This window comes from Sus scrofa, chromosome 1, assembly GCF_000003025.6.
Source record: "Sus scrofa isolate TJ Tabasco breed Duroc chromosome 1, Sscrofa11.1, whole genome shotgun sequence".
Classification (NCBI taxonomy): Eukaryota; Metazoa; Chordata; class Mammalia; order Artiodactyla; family Suidae; genus Sus; species Sus scrofa.
Genome location: NC_010443.5, coordinates 86,602,140 through 86,624,459, shown reverse-complemented (window position 1 = coordinate 86,624,459; position 22,320 = coordinate 86,602,140). Strand labels below are relative to the sequence as shown.

The following is a 22,320-nucleotide window of genomic DNA, read 5'->3' as shown; positions in this document are numbered from 1 at the left end:
ACATGTGCATGGTGAGATAAAGCATATGAATAATTATGTTGGTGCAGTTAAGCATCAGAATTTCCTGAGAATAAACAAATATAAGCCAATATGGGTTTTAAAACTCTGGAGCACAAAATGTGAATTTGGAGTACCAGTATGAACTTATAATAGATTTTACATAACAAAAAAAAAAAACAACCTATTTCCTAGCTCTGTCCATTGAAAAATCCTAGAAACAAGAACTAGTAGCAACAAATATTCCTAGCACCCAAATGAAGTGTCTAAATACCATTTTTCTTTAAAAGAAACAAGAGCTCCTTGTAAAATGTCTTTCTCCACATATGAGGGGAAACATAAACAGTGAACTCAAGAATCTAGAAATGTGGTCTTACTAGAAACCAAGAAAGCTATGAGATACACTGTTGGTGTGTCAGAGGGCTCAGGCCCACACTCCAAGAAGCTCCTACTAGCTGAAGATGGGACAACTGTAAGAACTACATCAGCAAAAGATTAAAACACATATAGTATGTTTAAATTCATGAGCTCATATATTTTAAAAAAACTTATTAGTCACCTTTGAAAGATACTAAGGGATGAACTCAATCATTTAAATCAACCAGGTACCCTGCTGATATTGCATCTTAAAATAACAAAGTAATGCATAAGGGGAAGTATCTCTTTACAGAATTATTCTAGCTAATAAATTTTAAAGGGAATAGTGCAATGACAGAATTATAACATTGCATTTTGCAGCCACTAATGAAACTTGACAATGATCTCTAAGGGCCACTACCACCAGAGAAAAGAAATAATCTCACACTTTGTGCCTCCATATAGGACATAACTCTACCTCTGGAGTAATCTACTTCCCTAAAAGAAAAATAAAATCTGATTCTGATCAAACCTCTAAATTGAAATAACAATTTATAGAAGATACAAGGGATAGATGTATAAAGAAGCAATTAGCAAAACCCCCACTGTAGCAAATTCTATAAGACAAGTTGGCTTTTTGAATGCATAAATTGCAAGCAGAAAAAGAAGAGATGGAAGAGGGTATCTATATATTTTAAAAGCCTTAGGGAAAACAATTGCAAATTGTACTTTATTTCAATCCTGACTCAAAACAGACAATTTATAAAATGTAATGGATATTTAATGACATTAACAAATTGCTATTGCTTTAGGTGAGATAATGGTCTTGGGGTTTGGAGGGTTCTTTTTTTTTTTGTCTTTTTTGTCTTTTTGTCTTTTTTTTTTTTTTTTTTTTTTTTGTTGTTGTTGTTGCTATTTCTTGGGCCACTCCCGCGGCATATGGAGGTTCCCAGGCTAGGGGTTGAATCGGAGCTGTAGCCACCGGCCTACGCCAGAGCCACAGCAACACAGGATCCGAGCCGCGTCTGCAACCTACACCACAGCTCACGGCAACGCCGGATCGTTAACCTACTGAGCAAGGGCAGGGACCGAACCCGCAACCTCATGGTTCCTAGTCGGATTCTGTTAACCACTGCGCCACGACGGGAACTCCTGGAGGGTTTTTTTAAAGAGACCCTTTACTTCAGACATACATGTTGAGATATTTATAGGTAAAATCACATAATGTCTGGGCTTTGCTTCAAAATAATCTAGATAAAGGTAGAGATTAAATATGGCTTCATTAGCCTATCTCTGTTTCATATTTGTTTGAAATTTTCTTTAGTAAAGAGGTTTTTTAAAAATCAAGCAGCAGTTCCCATCATGGCTCAGTGGTTAACAAATCCAGCTAGGAACCATGAGGTTGTGGGTTTGATCCCTGGCCTCACTCAGTGGGTTGAGGATCCAGCATTGCCGTTGGACGTGGTGTAGGTTGCAGACACGGCTCAGATCCCACATTGCTGTGTCTGTGGCATAGGCCGGCAGCTACGGCTCCAATTAGACCCATAGCCTGGGAACCTCCATATGCCGTGGGTGCAGCCCTAGAAAAGACAAAAAAATAAATAAAATATTAAAAATAAAATCAAAATCAAAATCATGCAAACAGGGAGTTCCCATTGTGCCTCAGTGGTAACAAATCCAACTAGTATCCAGGAGGCTACGAGTTTGATCCCCAGCCTCACTCAGTAAGTCAAGGATCTACCATTGCCATGAGCTGTGGTGTAGGTCACAGACATGGCTGGGATCTAGTGTTGCTCTGGCTGTGGTGTAGGCTGGCAGCTGCAGCTCAGATTTGACCCCTAGCCTTCGGGTATGGCCCTAGGGGGGAAAAAGCCAAAAAAAAAAAAAAAAAACCGGCAAATAAATTTAGAGCTCTGATTTCACTTCCTGGTAGATTATTAGTACCTGGCATTCGCAGTCTGAAACAATTAGCTACTGGAACTGAAATCAGCAACTCCAACAAGCCCTAATAACATAAATATATATAAATCAGCCTGAATCTTTTCACTGTGCAATCATGAAAAAAATATTTATACCTTTAAAAAAAACTGTCTAAGAAAAAAAGATGATGGATTAAAGCAATTAAATGGCTCCATTACTTACTAATTGTGCAAATCCAGAAAAGTCACCTAACTTCACAATCTCAATCTAAATCTCAATCTTCTCAGCTGTAAAGTGGGAATGCTGATGGTAACTTCTTTAGAGTATTGTGATAATTAAATGAGATAATACCGATCATATAATAAGCATTTCATAAATGTCAGTAATTATATTTCTAATTCAAATATAAAAGATGCTTGATCAATTCTTTCATTTTAATTTCAACAGTATAATCAAAAGTTGATTTATGGAGAGCCTTTTTTTGAAAGGCATTAAGATGGTGGAATAGAAGGACTGGACCTCACCTTCTCTCATAAAAACAACAGAATTACAACAAAGTGATAAACAACCTTCAACCAAATGAACTGGAAATTTTCAAAAAGATATCCTACTCCAGAAGATAAAGAGGAGGCCACATGAAGAGGGCAGGAGGGGCAAACACACAAGATAAGCCATCCCATACCTACTGGGTGGGATGCCCACAGACTGCAAAGTAACTGTATCACAGAGACTCACCCACAAGAATGAGAGTTCTGAGCCCGATGTTAGGTCCGCATGCCAGGGGATCTGACATTGGGAGAAAGAGCCCCCAAGCATCTGTCATTGAAGGCCAGTGGGGATTGTGTCCAGCATTGCCATGAGCTGTGGTGTAGGTTGCAGACACGGCTTGGATCCTGCATAGCTGTGGCTCTGGCATAGGCCAGCAGCAACAGTTCTGATTTGACCCCTAGCCTGGGAACCTCCATATGCCATGAGTGCAGCCCTAAAAAGACAAAAATAAAAAAATTTTAAAAAGAGAGAGACCAACAACTTAAAATAATCTCGTGTGTGTGTGTATATATATATATATATATAGAAACCTATATCAAAACTTGAGGGCAACTGCAAACTGAAAAAATACAAATGATGAACACACAAACAAGAAAAATCAATTCAAATACAACACTAAAGATAGTCGTCAAACCACAAGAGGAGAGAACAAGAGAAGAAGGGAAGAAAAAAGAATGACAAAGACAAATCCAAAACAGTTAAAAGATGGCAATAAGAACATATATATCAATAATTACCTTAAATGTTAATGGACTAAATGCCTCAACCAAAAGACACAGACTGGTTGAACGGATACAAAAACAAGATACATATATATATGCTATCTTCAAGAGACCCACTTCACTTCTAGGGACACATACAAATTGAAAGTGAGAGGATAGAAGGAAATATTCCATGCAAACGGGAATCAAAAGAAAGCTGGAGAAGCAATACTCACATCAGATAAAAATAGACCTTAAAATAAATAATATTTTAAGAGACAAGGAAGGACACTACATAATGATCAAAGGATCACTCCAAGAAGAAGATATAACAATTTTAAATATTTAAATTTAAAACAGAGGATCACCTCAATATATAAGTCAACAGCTAACAGTCTTAAAAGGAGAAATCGACAATAATGCAATCATAGTGGGGAACTTTAACACCCCACTTACAGCAATGGACAGATCATCCAGATAGAAAATCCAAGAAGGCAACATAGGCCCTAAATGAGGCATTAGACCAGATGGACTTATTGTTTATAGGACATTCCATCCAAAAGCAACAGAATACACATTCTTCTCAAGTGCAAACGGAATATTCTCTAGGTTTGACCACATTCTGGGTGACAAATCAAGCCTCGGTAACTTTAAGAAAATTGAAATCATATCAAGCATCTTTTCTGACCACAATGCTATAAGACTAGAAATCAAAAACAAGAAAAATCTGCAAAACACACACACATGGAGACTAAACAACATGCACTAAACAACCAATGGACACTGAAAAAAATCAAAGAGGAAATTAAAAAATACCAGAAGCAAAGGGCAACAAAGATGCGACACTCCAAAATCTATGGGATGCAGCAAAAGCCGTTCTAAGAGGAAAGTTTACAGAAATACAAGCCCACCTCAGAAAACAAGAAAAAGCTCAAATAAACAAGCTAACTTTACATCTAAAGCAGCTCGAGAGAGAAGAAGAGACAAGACCTAAAGTTAGTAGAAGGAAAGAAATCATAAAGATCAGAGCAGGAATCAATGAAACAGAAATGAAGAAAACCATAGAAAAGATCAATGAAACAAAAAGCTGGTTCTTTGAAAAGATCAACAAAATTGATAAACCCTTAGCCAGATTCATCAAGAAAAAAAGAAGGAGGACTCAAATCAATAAAATTAGAATGAAAAAGGAGAAGTTACAATGGACATCACAGAAATAAAAAGGATCATAAGGGAGTACCACAAGCAACTATATGCCAATAAAATGGAAAACCTAGAAAAAACAAACAAATTAGAAATGCACAATCTTCCAAGAATAAACCAGGACAAAACAGAAAAGATGAATGGACCAAACACAAGAACTGAAATTGAAACTGTGATTTAAAACCTTCCAACAAACAGGAGTTCCTGTCGTGGCACAGTGGTTAACAAATCCGATTAGGAACCATGAGGTTGCAGATTCAATCCCTGGCCTTGCTCAGTGGGTTAAGGATCCAGCGTTGCCGTGAGCTGTGACATAAGTGGCAGACACATTGCCGAGAGCTGTGATGTAAGTGGCAGACACAGCTCAGATCTGGCACTGCTGTGGCTGTGGTGTAGGCCAGGGGCTACAGCTCTGATTAGACCCCTAGCCTGGGAATGGCCCTAGAAAAGGAAAACAAAAACAAACAAACAAACAAACAAAAAAAAACTTCCAACAAACAAAAGTGCAGGACCAGATGGCTTCACAGACAAATTCTATCAAACATTTAGAGAAGAGCTAACACCTCTCCTTCTGAAACTATTCCAAAAAATTTGCAGAGGAAGGAACTCTCCCAAACTCATTCTATGAGGTCACCATCACCCTGATACTAAAACCAAACAAATATACCACAAAAATGAAAATTACAGGCCAATTTCACTAATGAACATAGATGCAAAAATCCTCAACAAAATACTAGCAAACCACATCCAACAAACCATTAAAAGGATTGTACATCATTATCAAGTGGGGTTTATCCCAGGATGCAAGGATTTTTCAATATCCGCAAATCAATCCATGCGATACACCACACTAATAAACTGAAGAACAAAAACCATTATGATCCTCTCAACAGATGTAGAAAAAGCCTTTGACAAAATCCAACACCCATTTCTGACAAAAACCCTTCAGAAAGTGGGCATACAGGGAAGCTATCTCAACATAATAAAGCCTATATATTACAAACCCAGAGTTAGCATCATTCTCAATAGTGAAAAGCTGAAAGAATTCCCGCTGAGATCAGGAACGAGACTAGGATGTCCACTCTCGCCACTCTTACTCAGCGTAGTTTTGGAAGTCCTAGCGATGGCAATCAGAGAAGTAAAAGAAATAAAAGGAATCCAAATTAGAAAGGAAGAAGTAAAACTATCACTATTTGCAGATGACATGATTGTAGAAAATCAATGATTAGAAAATAGAAAATCCTAAAGATGCTACCAGAAAACTATTAGAGCTCATCCATGAATTTGGCAAAATCACAGGATACAAAATTAATATACAGAAATCAACTGCATTTCTATATACTAACAACAAAGGATCAGAAAGAGAAATTAGGAAAACAATCCCATTTACCATCACATCAAAAAGAATAAATTACTTAGGAATAAACCCACCTAAAGAGACAAAAGACCTGTACTCTGAAAATGATAAGATGCTGATGAAAGAAATCAAAGATGACACAAACAGATGGAAAGACATACAATGCTCTTGGATTGGAAGGATCAATATTGTCAAAATGACTATACTGCCCAAGGCAATCTATAGATTCAATACAATCAAACTACCAAGGACATTTTTCACAGAACTAGAACAAAATATTTTAAAGTTTGTTTGGAAGCACAACAGATCCAGAATAGCCAAAGCCATTCTGAGAACGAAAAATAGAGCTGGGGGAACCAGGCTCCCTGACTTCAGACTAAACTACAAAGCTACAGTCTTCAAAACTGCATGGTACTGGCACAAAGACAGAAATATAGATCAGGGGAACAGGATAGAAAGCCCAGAATTAAACCCACACACCTACAGTCAACTAACCTATGACAAAGGAGGCAAGAATATACAATGGAGAAAAGACAGCCCCTTCAATAAGTGGTGCTGAGAAAACTGGACAGCCACATGGAAAAGAATGAAATTAGAATACTTCCTAACACCATACACAAAAATAAATTCAAAATGGATTAAAGACCTAGATATAAGAGCATCTGCTATAAAACTCTTAGAGGAAAACGTAGGCCATATACTCTCTGACATAAACCATAGCAGTATCTTTTCAGAACCACCTCCTAGAGTTATGATAATAAAAACAAAAATAAACAAAAATGGACCTAATTAAACCTAAGTTTCTGCACAGCAAAGGAAACCCTAAACAAAACGAAAAGACAACCCACAGAATGGGAGAAAATATCTGCAAACAAAGCGACTGACAAGGGATTCATCTCCATAATTTATAAACACCTTCTGCAGCTCAATACCAAAAAAAAACCAAACAACCCCATCAAAAAATGTGCAGATCTAAACAGAAAGTTCTCCAAAGAGGACATACAGATGCCCAAAAAACACATGAAAAGATGTTCAACATCACTCATTATTAGAGAAATGCAAATCAAAATCACTAGGAGGTACCACCTCACACTGGCCAGAGTGGCCATCATCAAAAAGTCTACAAACAGTAAGTGCTGGAGAAGGGGTGGAGAAAAGAGAACCCTATTACACTGTTGGTGGGATTGTAATTTGGTATAACCACTGTGGAAAACAGTATGGAGATTCCTCAGAAAACTAAAAATAGAATCACCATTTGATCCAGCAATCCCACTCCTGGGCACCTATCCAGAGAAAACCATGACTTGAAAAGATACATGCACTCTAATGTTCACTGCAGCACTATTTGCAATAGCCAAGACATGGAAACAAGCTAAATGTCCATCGACAGAGGAGTGGATCAAGATGTGGTACATATACACAATGGATTATCCAGCCATAAAAAGGAAAGAAATAAAGGCATTTGCAGCATCATGGATGGACCTAGAAATGATCATGCTAAGTGAAGTTAGACAGTGAGACACCAACATCATATGCTATCACTTACATGTGGAATCTAAAAAAAGGACACAATGAACTTCTTTGCAGAACAGATACTGACTCACAGACTTTGAAAAACTTATGTTTTCCAAATGAGACAGGACTGGGGGCAGGAGGATGCGCTGGGGTTTGGGATGGAAATGCTATAAAATTTGGTTGTGATGATTGTTGTGCAACTATAAACGTAATAAATTCATTGAGTTAAAAGAATTCATTTAAAAGAAAGTTACTTTATCGTATGGATAAGGATTACTTCTGTTTATATGCACATAGCAGAAGTAGCTCCCTATGACCTACCCACCTAAGCCAGGGGCGCTACATAACTCTCTTGTGAAGAGTAAGAATCCATAAAAACACCATTTGCCCAATTATCTCCTATGAGACAACAACAGCTCTCTCCCCACCTTCCACCCCAAATATACGCATAAAATTGTTGTTGTTTTAAGGACTATCTATCCACTGCCCAATCATCCAAGTCCTGTTTCCTGGGAACAACTTTTTTTTTTTTTTTTTTTTTTTTGCTTTTTAGGGCCACATCTGCGGCATATGAAAGTTCCCAGGCTAGGGGTCGAATCAGAGCTGCAGCTGCCAGCGTACACCACAGCCATGGCAACGCCAGATCCCTTACCCACTAAGCAAGACTAGTGGATACTAGTTGGGTTTGTAAACCACTGAGCCACGACGGGAATTCCAAACTTTTTTTTTTTTTTTGCCACACCCACAGCATGTGCAAGTTCCCAGGCCAGCGATCAAACTCATGCCACAGCAGCAACCCAAGCTGCTACAGTAACCATGCCAGATCCTTAACACACTGTGCCACAAGGGAATTTCCAAAAGTTGATTTAACTCACACCTCATTTAAAATAGCTGCAACTTGCAACTACATATTGGTTATGCAGTTTTTTCCATAGAATTCCTAATTGTCTTTTTTTAGAGGAAAAAAATCCGTCTTATTATGCATATGCTGATCTCTACCAGCTTCTTATTCTATCTGTATCCTGAAATTCATTATTCTTCCTCCTAAAAACATTTTTCCTGGAGAGCAATAAGATCCTCTTTTGACATAAACCAATTACGTTCCACCTGCTGCACCACTGTCATTTTGGAACTACTTTTATTGTACTCCTGAGTCAATCCACCATTTCCAGTAACCTGTGTCATCATCTTTATTACTTTTCACTGCTATTTTACTGTCCCATATCTTCAAGTAACTTCAGTAAGCATTATCTGAGGTACAACATCTGACTGTTTGCATGTCTGAGAATGTCTTTGCCTCACAATTGATAGTTTTCACAAGTTCCAAATTCTAGTTCTTTCTCAGAACTTTGGAGACACTGCTCCACTGTCTTCTAAACCCTCAGAGTTGCTTATGAGATGTGACAGTCATATAATTTTGAGCTCACACTAAGTAACAGCAATGAAAAAAACAAGCAAAAAAATCCCTGCCCTTATGGAGTTTACACCCTAGTTACTTATGTTCATCTCAGTCTTCACAGGGAATTTTTTTTTTTTTTTAACTCTCAAGGAGCTTTCTAGGATTTTCCCTCTTGTTATACTGAAATGTCACAATGATGTGTCACATGTGTTGCTCTTTTTTCCACTCTCCCTTTCAATCTGGAAACTTGTGTCTTTAAGAACTAGAAATGTTCCTAGGTTACTTTTTTGATAGCTGACACTCCCTTTACTCTTTTTGAAACTTCTACTAGTTAAATAACAGGCTTGCTCTCTTGGTCTTTTTGTTCTATTTTCAAAGACATTTCCTCAATTTATCATCTAAACCATCCAGGAGTTTTTAAAACTTGTGCAAACAACTTAATTTCCAAGAACTTTTTCTTGTTCTTTTTTTTTTTTCTTTTTTGGCCGCATTGCTGCATATGGAGTTACAACGTCAGAGAGATCAGATCCAGTCTCAGTGCGACCTAAGCCACAGCTGTGGCAACACTGGACCTTTAACCCACTGTACTGGGCTGGGGATAGAATCTGTGTGCCAGAGACGCCACTGATCCCATTGTGCCACAGCAGGAACTCGTTGTTCTGATTTTTTTTTTCTTTTGTCTTTTTTCTTTTTAGGGATGCACCCTCGACATATGGAGGTTCCCAGGCTAGGGGTTAAATTGGAGCTGTAGCCGCCGGCCTACACCACAGCCACAGTAATGCAATCTATACCACAGCTCATGGCAACGCTGGATCCTTAGTCCACTGATCGAGGCCAGGGATCAAACCTGAGCCCTCATGGATACTAGTCGGGTCTGTTAACCACTGAGCCACCACAGGAACTCCTCCTTGTTCTGATTTTTTAAATAATTACTCTGTCAATTCCAAGAGCACGAAACAGTTTCTTTTAAGGTCCCTTCTGATACAGAAATTATCTTTATTTCACACAGTTAGTCCTTTTATCTATCAAGGCTTTTTACGTATATACTGCTGGTGCTATTTCTTTGAAGATAACTTCTGGATGCCTATTAGTATTTAAGAAAGAAGGAAAAGAAAGAATGAACGCAAACCATGTACTTGTGAGCAGAGCTTCCTGACAAGCATGCTTCGCTTCAGGAAGAACAGCAGAGCAAACCATGTACATGTGAGCAGAGCTTCCTGACAAGCATGCTTCGCTTCAGGAGAAACAGCAGAGAACATTATGTGGGGGACACCTTAAAAGCTAGTCATGCAGAGGGGCCCCTCCAAACACAGGTCCACCCAGGCAACTCTACTTCTTCTTTAGTGTCATCACTGTTTTCAATTTCCAGAAGAAATTACTTCTGCATTTTTTGATGGGAAAAGGCCAGGGGAAGGAAGGCAGGTGGTATATTATACTGACAGTCACTGTGCCCAGGCCTGGGTGAAAAAGGAGGCACAACTATTCCATTTACAGGTTTTTCATTTATTCTTCCTTCTCATTTTCAATTCTCCTTTCTCTCTTTATAAATCCCTAGATTCTCTGAGACTCTGTTGGATACTTCAGACTATTTCTTTGCTGCAGTTCCCTTTTGAATGTCTTAGTACATAGTTCTCTCTGCTCTCATTTCTCTTTCCTGTTTCTGAAATGTGCTGCAATCTCTCGTCCACTTAGAGTGCTCTAACATCCCTCCAGTGTTAGAGGTTTAGCCTCTTTTATTCTTTAGTATGATTTTAATGTTATCTTCAAGGACAGAGGAGACAAATACATATGGTCAGATCAACATCTTTAACAGCAAATATAAGTCATCTTTAGGCCAATTATTTCTAACAGTTTTTCTCAACCTTTTAACACAACTTAAGCCATTACTTTTCCAAAGTTCATAAAACTGATATTCAACCCATAGGCCTATTCCATGAACAAGTACTGGTGATACAGATGCCATTTTAGACAATAAGGAAACCAAGATGAGCAAGAATACATCATGAGTTCTTTTAGGGCAGGGCGTGGCTATTCCATCAGAGAGAGATAAGTAAGAAAAACAGTCACAATAAATTACATACGTAGCCTTTACATATTCTCTAAAAATTTTACATGCTAATTACATGAGAACAATTTAAGAGTGATAAGTTCAAGAATAGCCCTAGGGACACTAGGGAATATTTTTCTTACTTTTGCCAAACTTCTAATTACTGAGGTTCTATGCTGATATAGGGTAGGTATCTCTAATCTATGTATCTCATATTACAGTTCTTTATGACAACAAACAAGCATTCCTTAGAAAACATAGCAACCAAAGGTTTAAACCTTCCTAGAGAAAGGAAATTTAGACACTTCTAAAAATTTTCTTTTATAAAATTATCCTTGGTCCTTATAGAAACATTGCTGCCTGGCTGACAGTGCTGCCAGGAAAACAGTTCAAACAAGCAGACAGGAAAACAAAAGTTAACAAGTTAAAGAAAAAATGAAAACACATCAAATATTAGACCAAAAGAAAAAAAGGAAGAAACAGATAAAGATGAGATAAGGTAACTTTTAGAAAAATAACAAATTTTTTTTAACAAATGAATTTCTATAGCTAATAAGATTACATAACAATTTAGCACTGGAAGGAACTCTGCAGAAACACTCCTTTCTTTGCATAAAAGAAACTGAGACCCAGAAAAACAAAATGACTTACCCAAGATCACAATTTATCATTACTGGGTCACTTCAGCAGAAATTGACCAAACATTGTAAATCAACTGTAACTTAAAACAAATTTTTAAAAACAATTTATCTAAGGTCACAGAGCTAAGTTAGTAAAACATGAAATAGACCACTTGAAATGGAATAGTTGAGGACCTTATTTAATGTTTCAATATCAACAATCAGATGAGAACTACCTTATCTTCAAAGCCCCCTCCGTTTGCATCCATCCTACTGTTGTACTCCCTGCGCTAAAACTGAAGCACCACGTCTGGGCCCCTTGAGAACTAAACTTTTCCCACAACTTCTTTCTTTCCCACACCTTCTCTCCATCCCAAGGACTGTGCTCCTACACCTCTGCCTTCTCTACAAGATCATTCCTATCAGCAGAGGCTCTAACACAGCTGTTGCTCCATGTCCTACTACATCTACAACCCAATTTCTCCACTCCAACTTGCCAAGAAAAATTTTTGAAAAGTTGGAGTTCCTGTTGTGACTCAGTGGGTTAAGGACCCGATTAGTATTTATAAGGAGCGGGTTCCATCCCTGGCCTTACTCAGTGGGTTAAGGATCCAGAGTTGCCACAAGCTGCAGTGGCAGAGGTTGCAGATGTGACTTAGATCTGGCACTGCTGTGGTTGTGGTGTGGCTACAGCTTGGATTTGACCCCTAGCTCAGGGAACTTCCATATGTCGCAGGTGCTGCCCTTAGAAAAAAAGAAAAGGGGGGGGGTGTAAAAAGAAAAAGAAAAAAAATTGAAGAGCAATGTTTTCCCAGAGCTGTCAGGTCTTCATCCTCACCCTTTCACTGAAACAGCTTTTGTCCAAGCAAACGATGACATTTATCTTGGTGAAACCACATAACCATTTTCTGTCCTATTTGTCCTTAATCTTAGAGTAGCATTTGATGAGACTAACCATTCTTTCCTTTCTACAACACTCTCTTTTCTTCCACCTGCCTTCCTGGTTCTCTCACTACCTCACTGGCTCTCTCTTCTCAGTCTCCTCTGCTGAATCTGCCTCCTCTTCCTGATCTCTAAGGGCACCACCTATCTGGCCCTCTTTTCTTTATCCACTTTCTCCGTAGGTGATCTCGTCTAGGATTCATTTACCCTGCCTTCCAGACTCACATATTCACATTCTTATCTGACAGCCCCAGCTGGGTATCTAAACATCATTTCCACCTTACATGTCCAAAACCAAAATCACGATCTGTCCTCTTTTTACTCTCACTCTTTGCTGTTTCTGACCTCATTAAACGGCACTTACATCTACAAGATTATCCTTGTCACAAATCTAAAGATCATCCTGGATTCCTTCCTAACCTCACATCCCACATTCAAGCCATCTGTAAAACCAGGTGGTTTTATCGCCAAAATATATTCCCAATTTGATGACTTCTTACCATCCCCATTGCTATGCTCTGGTCCAAGCCACCAACTTTTCTTACTTGAACTTCTGCAATAGTCTCCTAATATCCTGCTTGCATTCTTGTTGCCCCAGTTAGAGAAAGCTACTTGACACAGAGATCAGACAGCATTAGCCTCCTGCTTAATGCCCTTCAATGGCTCTCAACAGTCATCAGGTTTCTTACCCAGACCTGCAACTCCTGTAAGACCTGGCCCTTCTGCCTACTTCTCCATCCTTACATCATGCCACCCTTCTCATCTGCTTTTTCAGCTGCAGTGGCCTTCTTCTGTGCCTCCAATATGCCAAACGTGTTGCCAACTCACAGACCCGTTGCACTCTTTACCTAGAAGGCCCTGCCCTTAGAAAGGGTGGCTTAGAAGGAGCCCAAAGGTGGCTCCTTCTCTTCATCCTGGTCCCACCAAAAATGTCACCTTCTCAAAGATGGCTCTCCTGGCAGTTTTATTAAAGTGAGCCCAGTCACTATCTTACCACTCTGTTTTGTTGTCTTCCCAGACTTTGCTACTACTGGGAATAATCTCACCTTTATTGTCTTTCTCTACTATTAAATACAAGACCCATGAGAACAAAAATCTTATCTGTTTAGTTCACCACAGTAACCACACCACCACTCATTAACTTTTTGTGGAATGAATGATTATTCTATAATGCTATTTCCAACAGAATATTAATAGTTTGATTCTATAAAATGTGCCTGTTTTTAAGGAAATATTAAATCTTCTCTCATATAATTGCGTCAAGACGTGCTTAAATCTCTAAAATGCCTAAGAAAGGAGAAAAGTGAGCAAATCAAAAAGTTTTCCCCAGAGCCATTACCATCATAAAATTGGAATATTCTCACTGGGTTAATTTCAATGACAGAGATGGGCTTACAGGGCTTCAGGCAAAATAAATTTCACCTGCAGATATAACAATAATTTCTATTAGACTCATATAAACTAGTCACAATATTATTAAGTGAATAATATTTTTTTGAAAAGTTATCTAAATCAACAGACAGAACACAAAATATTTATATTCTGTGTATAGCTCTACAGCTAATTTAAACTAATTCCTTCTATCAGAGAATGAACCACTTAACAGTTGTTCGTCTGTTTCCCTTATTTATACAGGGGTAACTAGATAAAAAAAAATAAAAATAAAAACTACAAGCCTTGTCCAATTTTAATTTCTAAGAATTGTTTATCTTCTAAAAATAGCCAAGAGTGCTACTATGGCAATGCCAGAAAGCTATCAAATCTAGCACTTGTCATTTTTCCAAAAGTAAGCTTTTATAAAAAATTTTTAAAAAGGCCCAAAGTAGTACACATCACACACAACAGGTCAGAAAAAGATTACCATAAGCTCCTGCAGTACCAGAATTGCCTCCAAAAAGGATATATAAATTAAGTTTCAAATGAATCAGAAAGCATATCTAAGCTATGCTTAGATATGTATATGGAATATCATGGTAACTCTGATAAAAGAAGGTAAATCTCTTTTCCAAAGTCACAATTACTTTTTTTTTTCTTTTTTTTTTTTTAACCTGCAGCATATGGAAGTTCTGGGCCAGGGTTTGAACCAGTGCTACAGATTGCAGCCTATGCCACAGCCATGGCAACACCAGATCCAAGTTGCACCTGTGATCTTCATTGCAACTTTCAGCAATGCTGGATTCTTAACCCAATGAGTGAGTCCAGAGACTGAACCTGCATCCCCACAGAGACAAAGTTGGGTCCTTAACCCACTGAGCCACAGCAGGAACTCCCACAATTATTTTTTTCATACCTGAAATGACACTCTGTAAAGTTAGAGAATCAAAACAAACTATTATTTCCTATTACGTTTTGGATAAACATACAAGTCAACATGCCGCAGAAGTGAAATATTGAGAGTAGTAATATAAAATTCAAGTGTAGAATTACAACTGGGGAAAAAAATAGGTTAAAATAAAAAACATGCTAAAGAAAGAGAGGAGAAAAACAATCTCCAGAACTGGATCCTTTTCTCAATTTTACTGTTTTCCAAACTGCCTATAGCCCACTCAACAACAAAAATAATTTAAATGATAACTTTTGATCCCAAAGAGATACCTAATCCAGTTCTTAAACTGAGTGTAAAGGACTATCATAAACATGTATGTAATTAAGTGTACTTTTGTAGAGAAAGAAGTCAAAACCTTGTTCAGACTTTCAGAGGGAGCGCAGAAAGAGTAAGAAAAATCGTCCATCAATGCAGACCATAAGATAACTCACACAAACCAAATTCCAATAACAAATTTACTTTAACAAAACCACCCAATGTCTTTCATGTATGTGAGTACTGATGCAAGCATCTCAATAAAATTCATCTTCACAATAGTATCTATTATTCCCATTCTGAAATGAGGGGGAAAGTGATGCTAGTAACTTGATCCCGGCTAGTAATCTGTTCCCAAAAGATGTTTGCAATTTGTCCAAGGTCACAAAGTGAATGAGAGGGAGTTTAAGCTCAGGTGAAAGCGAGCAAGAGGTGTCTAAACTCAGGTGAAAGTGAATGAGAGGGGTTTAAGCTCAAGTAAACTGGACGCCTACTCTTCACTGTTAAACACTGTTCTGTGGTCCTGCCAACGTAAAACACCAATTATCTCAGCACCCACTCCAACTCATCAATGCCAGGAAGGCACATTTTCTGCCAACTCTTCCCTCCTCTCAGCGTCTCTTTGAAGGATGTGCAAACATTTCACAGCCTGCACCAGTGAGGCTGGTGCACTCTAACCACAGTCTTCCACTCTAACCACAGTCTTCCTACTACTACCCCAGAGCTACCAAAAGCCTCAGGGCCTCCTTCCCTTTCTTGGCCCTGTCTTTCCTTTGCTATTTCAATACCCACAGACCTCTGAGGGTTTCTAACTCCTAATCCCTTCTCTAGATCCCCCTGCTTTCTCCTCGGAATCTCCCAATCCCGCAACTGGCAGTAACCTCCCCTCCTCCCAAGCCCTCTCCCAGCCGCCAAGCTCTCTTATTTTTCTAGGATTTCTTCTCCTCGCGTCCCCAAAGCCTCCTTCGCCCCTAATCCTTTAACATCTCCACTCGCACGTCCCGGTCCACGGACTCCGTTTCGCCGCCCTCCAGCGCCCCCACTGCCTCCACGCCCACCCTAAAGCCCACCCCCAACCCGCTGCGGCCCCTCCTCGGAGCCGGCAATACGCTCGCCTCCTTGCCTTCTCTCCGCTGGGCCGCGTCCGGCCCCCGAAGAGGGGTGCCTGCCTCCCGCAGGGGCTGCGGGGCTGGCGCTAAGGTGGCCGGGGTGCGGGAAATTTGAACACCGGGCTAGGGTAGGGGCGGGGACAGCAGCTCCTGGGTGGCAGAGGCTCGGCGACCTCGGCTCCAGGGTAACGGAGGCGGGGGCCCACACTGCACCGCGGGACGCCCGCAGCCAATTGTAAACCCGCCCCCGGCCTCCTATTGGCTACTGTCTCCAGCGGGCTCTTTCTATTGGCTTCAGTGGAACTGGAAAGCAGAACGATGAGCTCGAGAAAAGGCGGCCATTGGTTGACCGCCCTGGCTGCAGCCGCTGCGGAGAATGGAATGGTCCGGCGCCGAAGCTCTGAGAATTTCGCTCGGCCCTTTAGGCTCTGCGGAACCGAAGAGCAACAGCGAAGCGTCTAGGGCCGCGGCTGGTGGGAGGGGAAAGGGGGTTTCGTGGAGTGAATTGTAGAAATTAGCGACTTGAGTAACTGAAAACACTGAAAATTGACTCGAATTTTTTTGGAAATCGCTTGGTTTTGAATTAGTAATTATGAACAAAAACCTATTTGCTTCTCTGCTGATTTTCAGGAGTTAGAGTCCTAATGTTCTTGCCTCGAGCTCGTAGCTTTCGTGAGTCAGGAAAGCACCCCGAGATTGGTTTGAAAGTGGCTCTTGGGTTTTGGAACGGGTTTGAGTTGGAATGACATTTGAAACGTTTGCACACTTTTTTTTTTTTAAGGAAACATCTGTTGTGGGTCTCAGTAACCTACTGAGAGCTACTGCGTGCCGTGTCGTCCCCGTAAATGATTGACAGTGCATTAAAAGGCATTAATTGAGGGAGGCAAGGAAGAAAATCCTCTCTTCGACGACGGTTCTTTAAGCCTTCTTGAGCCTTCTGATTATCGTGATGGTTTAACACCAGAGTCTGCTTTTCTCGCCATTGTTAATTTCTCTACAATCTCCATTCTGCAGAGAATCTAATTCTTGAAGGCAAAAGCGTTCTAATCAATCTTCTGACGATGAATTAGGGTAATTCCTTTTCTTGCTTGACCTTGTTTTCATCTTTGCACTGTTTCAAACCCTCCATTTTATTCTGTCAAGATATTTTACTTTAAGTGAAAGATTAACCCACCTAAGCAATACCATAATTAAAGGTAATTTTCTATATCCACAATAAATGGTAGGAGATAGCTCTAACCTGTCAGTGAAAAATTAAGATGAGTACTGCAAAAAAAAAAAAAAATGAACTGAAATAATTTTTCATTAGTTTGTTTAAATTTGCTAATACTCTTCGTTAAAATAGCTCACTGCTTATTACCTGGTTAAAGTTAATACTATGTAGTTTAATAAACTCATCGATGGATTACTTTTAAAGGACGTTGCTTTAAAGGGTCAAAAAACATGCTCATAATTAGATTTTTTAAAAAACCAAATTAAAAAAGTATATCCCCAGAGTCAGCTGGGGTTTGCTAGCACTCAAGGACAGTTGAGAATGAAACAATATTTATTCATAGCCCTCACAATGTTCTGGGCAGTGTAATCACATTCCATCTTCATTCAGAATCTAGGCGGGTGTTCTTATTCATTGTTCTACCTGAGAAAACTGATTCTGAGAGGTGAATGGATCTACCACTAGTTACTAGAGTCCTAAGTGTTGGGGCCAAGATTCACGCCTAGGTTGGCTAAATCCCAGGTTTCAAAGGTAATGCTTTCAATGTGTTTCACCTATAGGCAGTTGCTGGTATTGATAGTTAAATTTCTTAGAATTTAAAAGTTCAGGAGTGTCCTCAAAATTGACTAATTGTACATAAAACATTTTCAAGATCTTTACAATGTACAGTTTATTCACTCTATCCTATTTGGAATAGCAGTGACTGTCAATGTATTTGACCTTGGGAAAAGACCAAAAGAATTTATAAACCTACAGAAGTTAAAAATCTGTTTATGGAACTAATTCTTTAAAAGGTTATCCCCAAATATGACAACATTTCTAATGTTTTTATGTGATTTTACATGGTTTTGATACCATCTTGATAGGACTGGAATTTTCTAAGATTGTACATTTCATTTCACTATATACTACACAGAATTCTGCTTTTTTAAAAAAGAAAACAAAAGGAAACAAAACTACATTTTTGTATTTCAGCCACTTGAAATTACAATCAGCAGGAACCAGGTAGCTTATTATTTTTTTAAAGATTATATTTGTGAAAAAATTATGCTAATAATCGTTAAGCACTTTGGAGTTTTATTTTTAATATTTTGGGCTTATATTGATTTGCAGTATTTCCAGGATTAACAGAATATTAATTTTTTGCAGGACTTTTATTACCTTGTTTAGTGCTGTGTGACAGTGATTCAGATGATATTAATTAAAATCTTCCAGAGTTCCTGTTGTGGCTCAGCGGAAACGAATCCAACTAGGAACCATGAGGTTTCGGGTTCAATCCCTGGCCTTGCTCAGTGGGTTAAGGATCCAGCATTACCATGAGCTGTGGTGTAGGTCACAGACACGGCTCAGATCTGATGTTGCTGTGGCTCTGGCGTAAGCCAGTGGCTACAGCTCTGATTAGACCCCTAGCCTGGAAACTTCCATATGCCATGGGTGCGGCCCTAAAAATACAGAAAAGACCAAAAAAAAAAAAAAAAAAAAAAAACTTCCTAAAAATATTCCCATTTTCCATATGGAGAAATTATAGAGTTTGAACAATTTGTTAGAAGTTTCCTAAAATCAGTAAGTAGACCTTCCGACTGTAGAAAATCCAGAAATTACAAAGACTATAATTTAAAAGGGTAGTACTAGAAATAATAACCTGGAAAGCACACCAACATATAATTATTCCTAGCTAAAGTTGTTATCCATTTAATATAATTCTTTAAAAAAAAAAAACCCACACTGTCACAGTTTTATATATTTTACTAAATGCATGACAAATATTAGAAAGTTCAAAAACTCTAAATCTAACTTCTTGATGTCCATATTGCTAGAGATTTTTAAATTTATTATAAATTCCAGGTTAAAAATAGTAGATTGCCAGCATATAATATTAACTTTTAAACATTATCTAATAAAGACACCAGCTGTTTAAAAAGAAATTGAATGGCTTAGGAAAATTTGAGTTGGATTTAAAGAACAGTAAAATTAGAGACACAGAAAGTGGTCTGTTCTTATGAAAACAAATTTAATCTAATTGATATTATTTGCCTTTGCAGTATGGAAAGCTGAAGATACTCTTTGACTATTTCTTTCTTTAGTTAGAGGATAAATCTCTTTTGATCACCTGATGAAATTAATAAGTTAATTATTTTGTGAGTGGACAAAGAAAGAAAACTTTTGAGATGTTTACTAGTATATTTCTTTCATACTGGCGAGTAAATAATAGTTTCTCAATTTCATGGAGTTTATTTGAATATGGGGGGGCTTCTGCTTTTCTTTTGCATTAAAAAAACTAAACCAAAATTTTATTTAAGCTAGGTTTTTTTTTGGGGGGGGGGTTGGTCTGCATTTCAGCATGCAGAAGTTCCCACTCCAGGAGATCCCATCATGGCTCAGCAGCAATGAAACTGACTGGTATCCATGAGGGCCCAGGTTCGATCCCTGTCCTCGCTCAGTGGGTTAAGGATCCAGCATTGCCATGAGCTGTGGTGTAGGTTGCAGTCCTGGCTCGGATCCTGTGTTGCTGTGGCTTCGGCGTAGTCATAGCTACAGGTCTGATTTGACCCCTAGCCTGGGAACTTCATATGCCACAGGTGTGGCCCTAAAAAAAAAAGAAGTTCCCATTCCAGGGATTGAACCCTCACCATAGCAGTGACCCAAGTCATACCAGTGACCTAAGTCACAGCAGTGACAGTGCTGGGTCCTTAACCCCCCTAAGCCACCAGGGAACTCATAAGCAAGTTTTTAATACATGTTTTCATGTTTTGTTACTCCACAATTACATTTTAAGTAAATTGACCTACAAATCAAATGCTCTCTCCAACACAGTAGGACTAACATTAAAGGAAAACGTAATTCTATTTGTATTCACATTGTTAGATTTGAAAGGGAGAATATTAATACAACATTCTTAGTAGACAATTGCCTATTCTATTTTTTTTTTTTTTTGTCTTTTTACCTTTTTTAGGGCTGCTTCTGTGCCATATGGAGGTTCTCAGGCTAGGGGTCTAATCAGAGCTGTAGCCACTGGCCTATGCCAGAGCCACAGCAACCCGGGATCTGAGCCATGTCTGCGACCTACACCACAGCTCACAGCAACGCGGATCCTTAACCCACTGAGCGAGGGCAGGGATCGAACCCGCAACCTCATGGTTCCTAGTTGGATTCGTTAACCACTGAGCCACGACAAGAACTCCAACAATTGCCTATTCTAAAGTGAAAATAATCCACAGGATATTCTTTTAAAATCAGTGACTGTATTTTTAATTGACAATAAATATGCTAGGTAAAGAAAGAAAGTGTTTTTACTATTTTGAAGTTCTAGCATAATAAAATAGCTATTTCTTCAGGAAGATGGCATAGCAGCATTGTAATGGAAAATTTCTGAGTTAGAAACCTTCTGATTCATTGAATACATATTGAGTACTTGGGGAATACAGACATGAAAAATGAAGTCCTTGTCTTCCAGCTGCCTGCTATCTAATAAACAGGAAAGATAAGCTCTCTGATTGTAGGTACTGCAATAAAGGCAATTATAAAGGTATGCCTATGGTGCTAAGGGAACTTTGAGAATGGACTCTTAGCTTGGTGGCCTGGATGTGCTTCCCAGAAGAAATAACTCTTGGATTAGAGCCTATGTTACCTAAAGCTAACCAGAAGTGGGAAGGTATATAAAGTAGAAATAAATCAGTATGTACACAGGCATTAGAGAGATGGGGCAAATCATGACAGGGGAAAATGTGGGGAAAGACAAAGAATACACTGGGAGAGGGAGTGGCCCCTCTCTCTCCAGGGCATGGCTGGTGAGTAGGCAAAGGCTAGATGTTTAAATGTTTTTTTAAGCTTATATTTAATCCCAGAGCCAAAAGTAGTAACTAATGAATTTTTGAACAGAGGACTGATAGAGGATTTGATCTGTACTTTAGAAAGATGACCTCAAGAGTTCTCCCGACGGTATGGTGGGTTAAGAATCCAACTGTTGGGAGTTCCTGTTGTGGCTCAGTGGTTAACGAATCCAACTAGGAACCATGAGGTCGCAGGTTCGATCCCTGGCCTTGATCAGTGGGTTAAGGATCTGGCGTTGCCGTGAGCTGTGGTGTAAGTTGCAGACATGGCTGGGATCCCGAGTTGCTGTGGCTCTGGCATAGGCCAGTGGCTACAGCTTTGATTAGACCCCTAGCCTGGGAACCTCCATATGCCGCAGGAAGTGAGCCTGGAAAAGGCAAAAAAAAAAAAAAAAAAAAAAGAAGAAGAAAGAAAGATTATCCCAGTGGCATCATTCAAGTTAACTGCTTTTTGCAGTAATAAATATTTGGCTTAGTGTTCAGCCTTTCGATACCTGTATACCAGTTCCCTGTATTAGGTACCCTCTATTTAAATCTAGTGCAGTTTCAGGTTTCCCAACAGCATCCTGATTGACCTAGTTTTGTAGAGCCAAGATTTGGATGTGAAGATGATAAGCCCCCTTCCCTGTATGTTACTCTTTGCTAGACAGATCCCAGTGAAGGGTTACTTGCTGTTGTAGACTGAATATTTGTGGTCCCTCCCACCCGAATTCATATGATCCCCAATGTGATAGTATTAGGAAATGGAGCTTTTTGATTCCTTTCTTTCTTTTTTTTTTTTTTTTTTTTTTTTTTTGTCTTTTTGCTATTTCTCAGGCCGCTCCTGCAGCATATGGAGGTTCCCAGGCTAGGGGTCCAATCAGAGCTGTAGCCACCGGCCTACGCCAGAGCCACAGCAACAGGGGATCCGAGCCGCGTCTGCAACCTACACCACATCTCATTGCAACGCCGGATCCTTAACCCACTGATCAAGGCCAGGGATT

General features: G+C 39.2%; 1 protein-coding gene across 2 annotated transcripts in view; it reads right to left on the bottom strand.

The window, feature by feature from the left end:
* LCA5 (LCA5, lebercilin) overlaps positions 1 to 22,320 on the bottom strand; it is an 88,107-nt gene that overhangs the window by 60,614 nt on the left and 5,173 nt on the right. The window contains exon 1 of one of the 2 annotated variants that reach the window (XM_021092140.1): positions 16,309 to 16,503. The exons of the other annotated variant lie outside the window; for it this stretch is intronic. The gene's annotated coding sequence lies outside the window, so the exon portion shown is untranslated. Of the gene's footprint in view, positions 1 to 16,308; positions 16,504 to 22,320 lie in introns of those variants that run through there. 2 annotated transcript variants of the gene reach the window in all.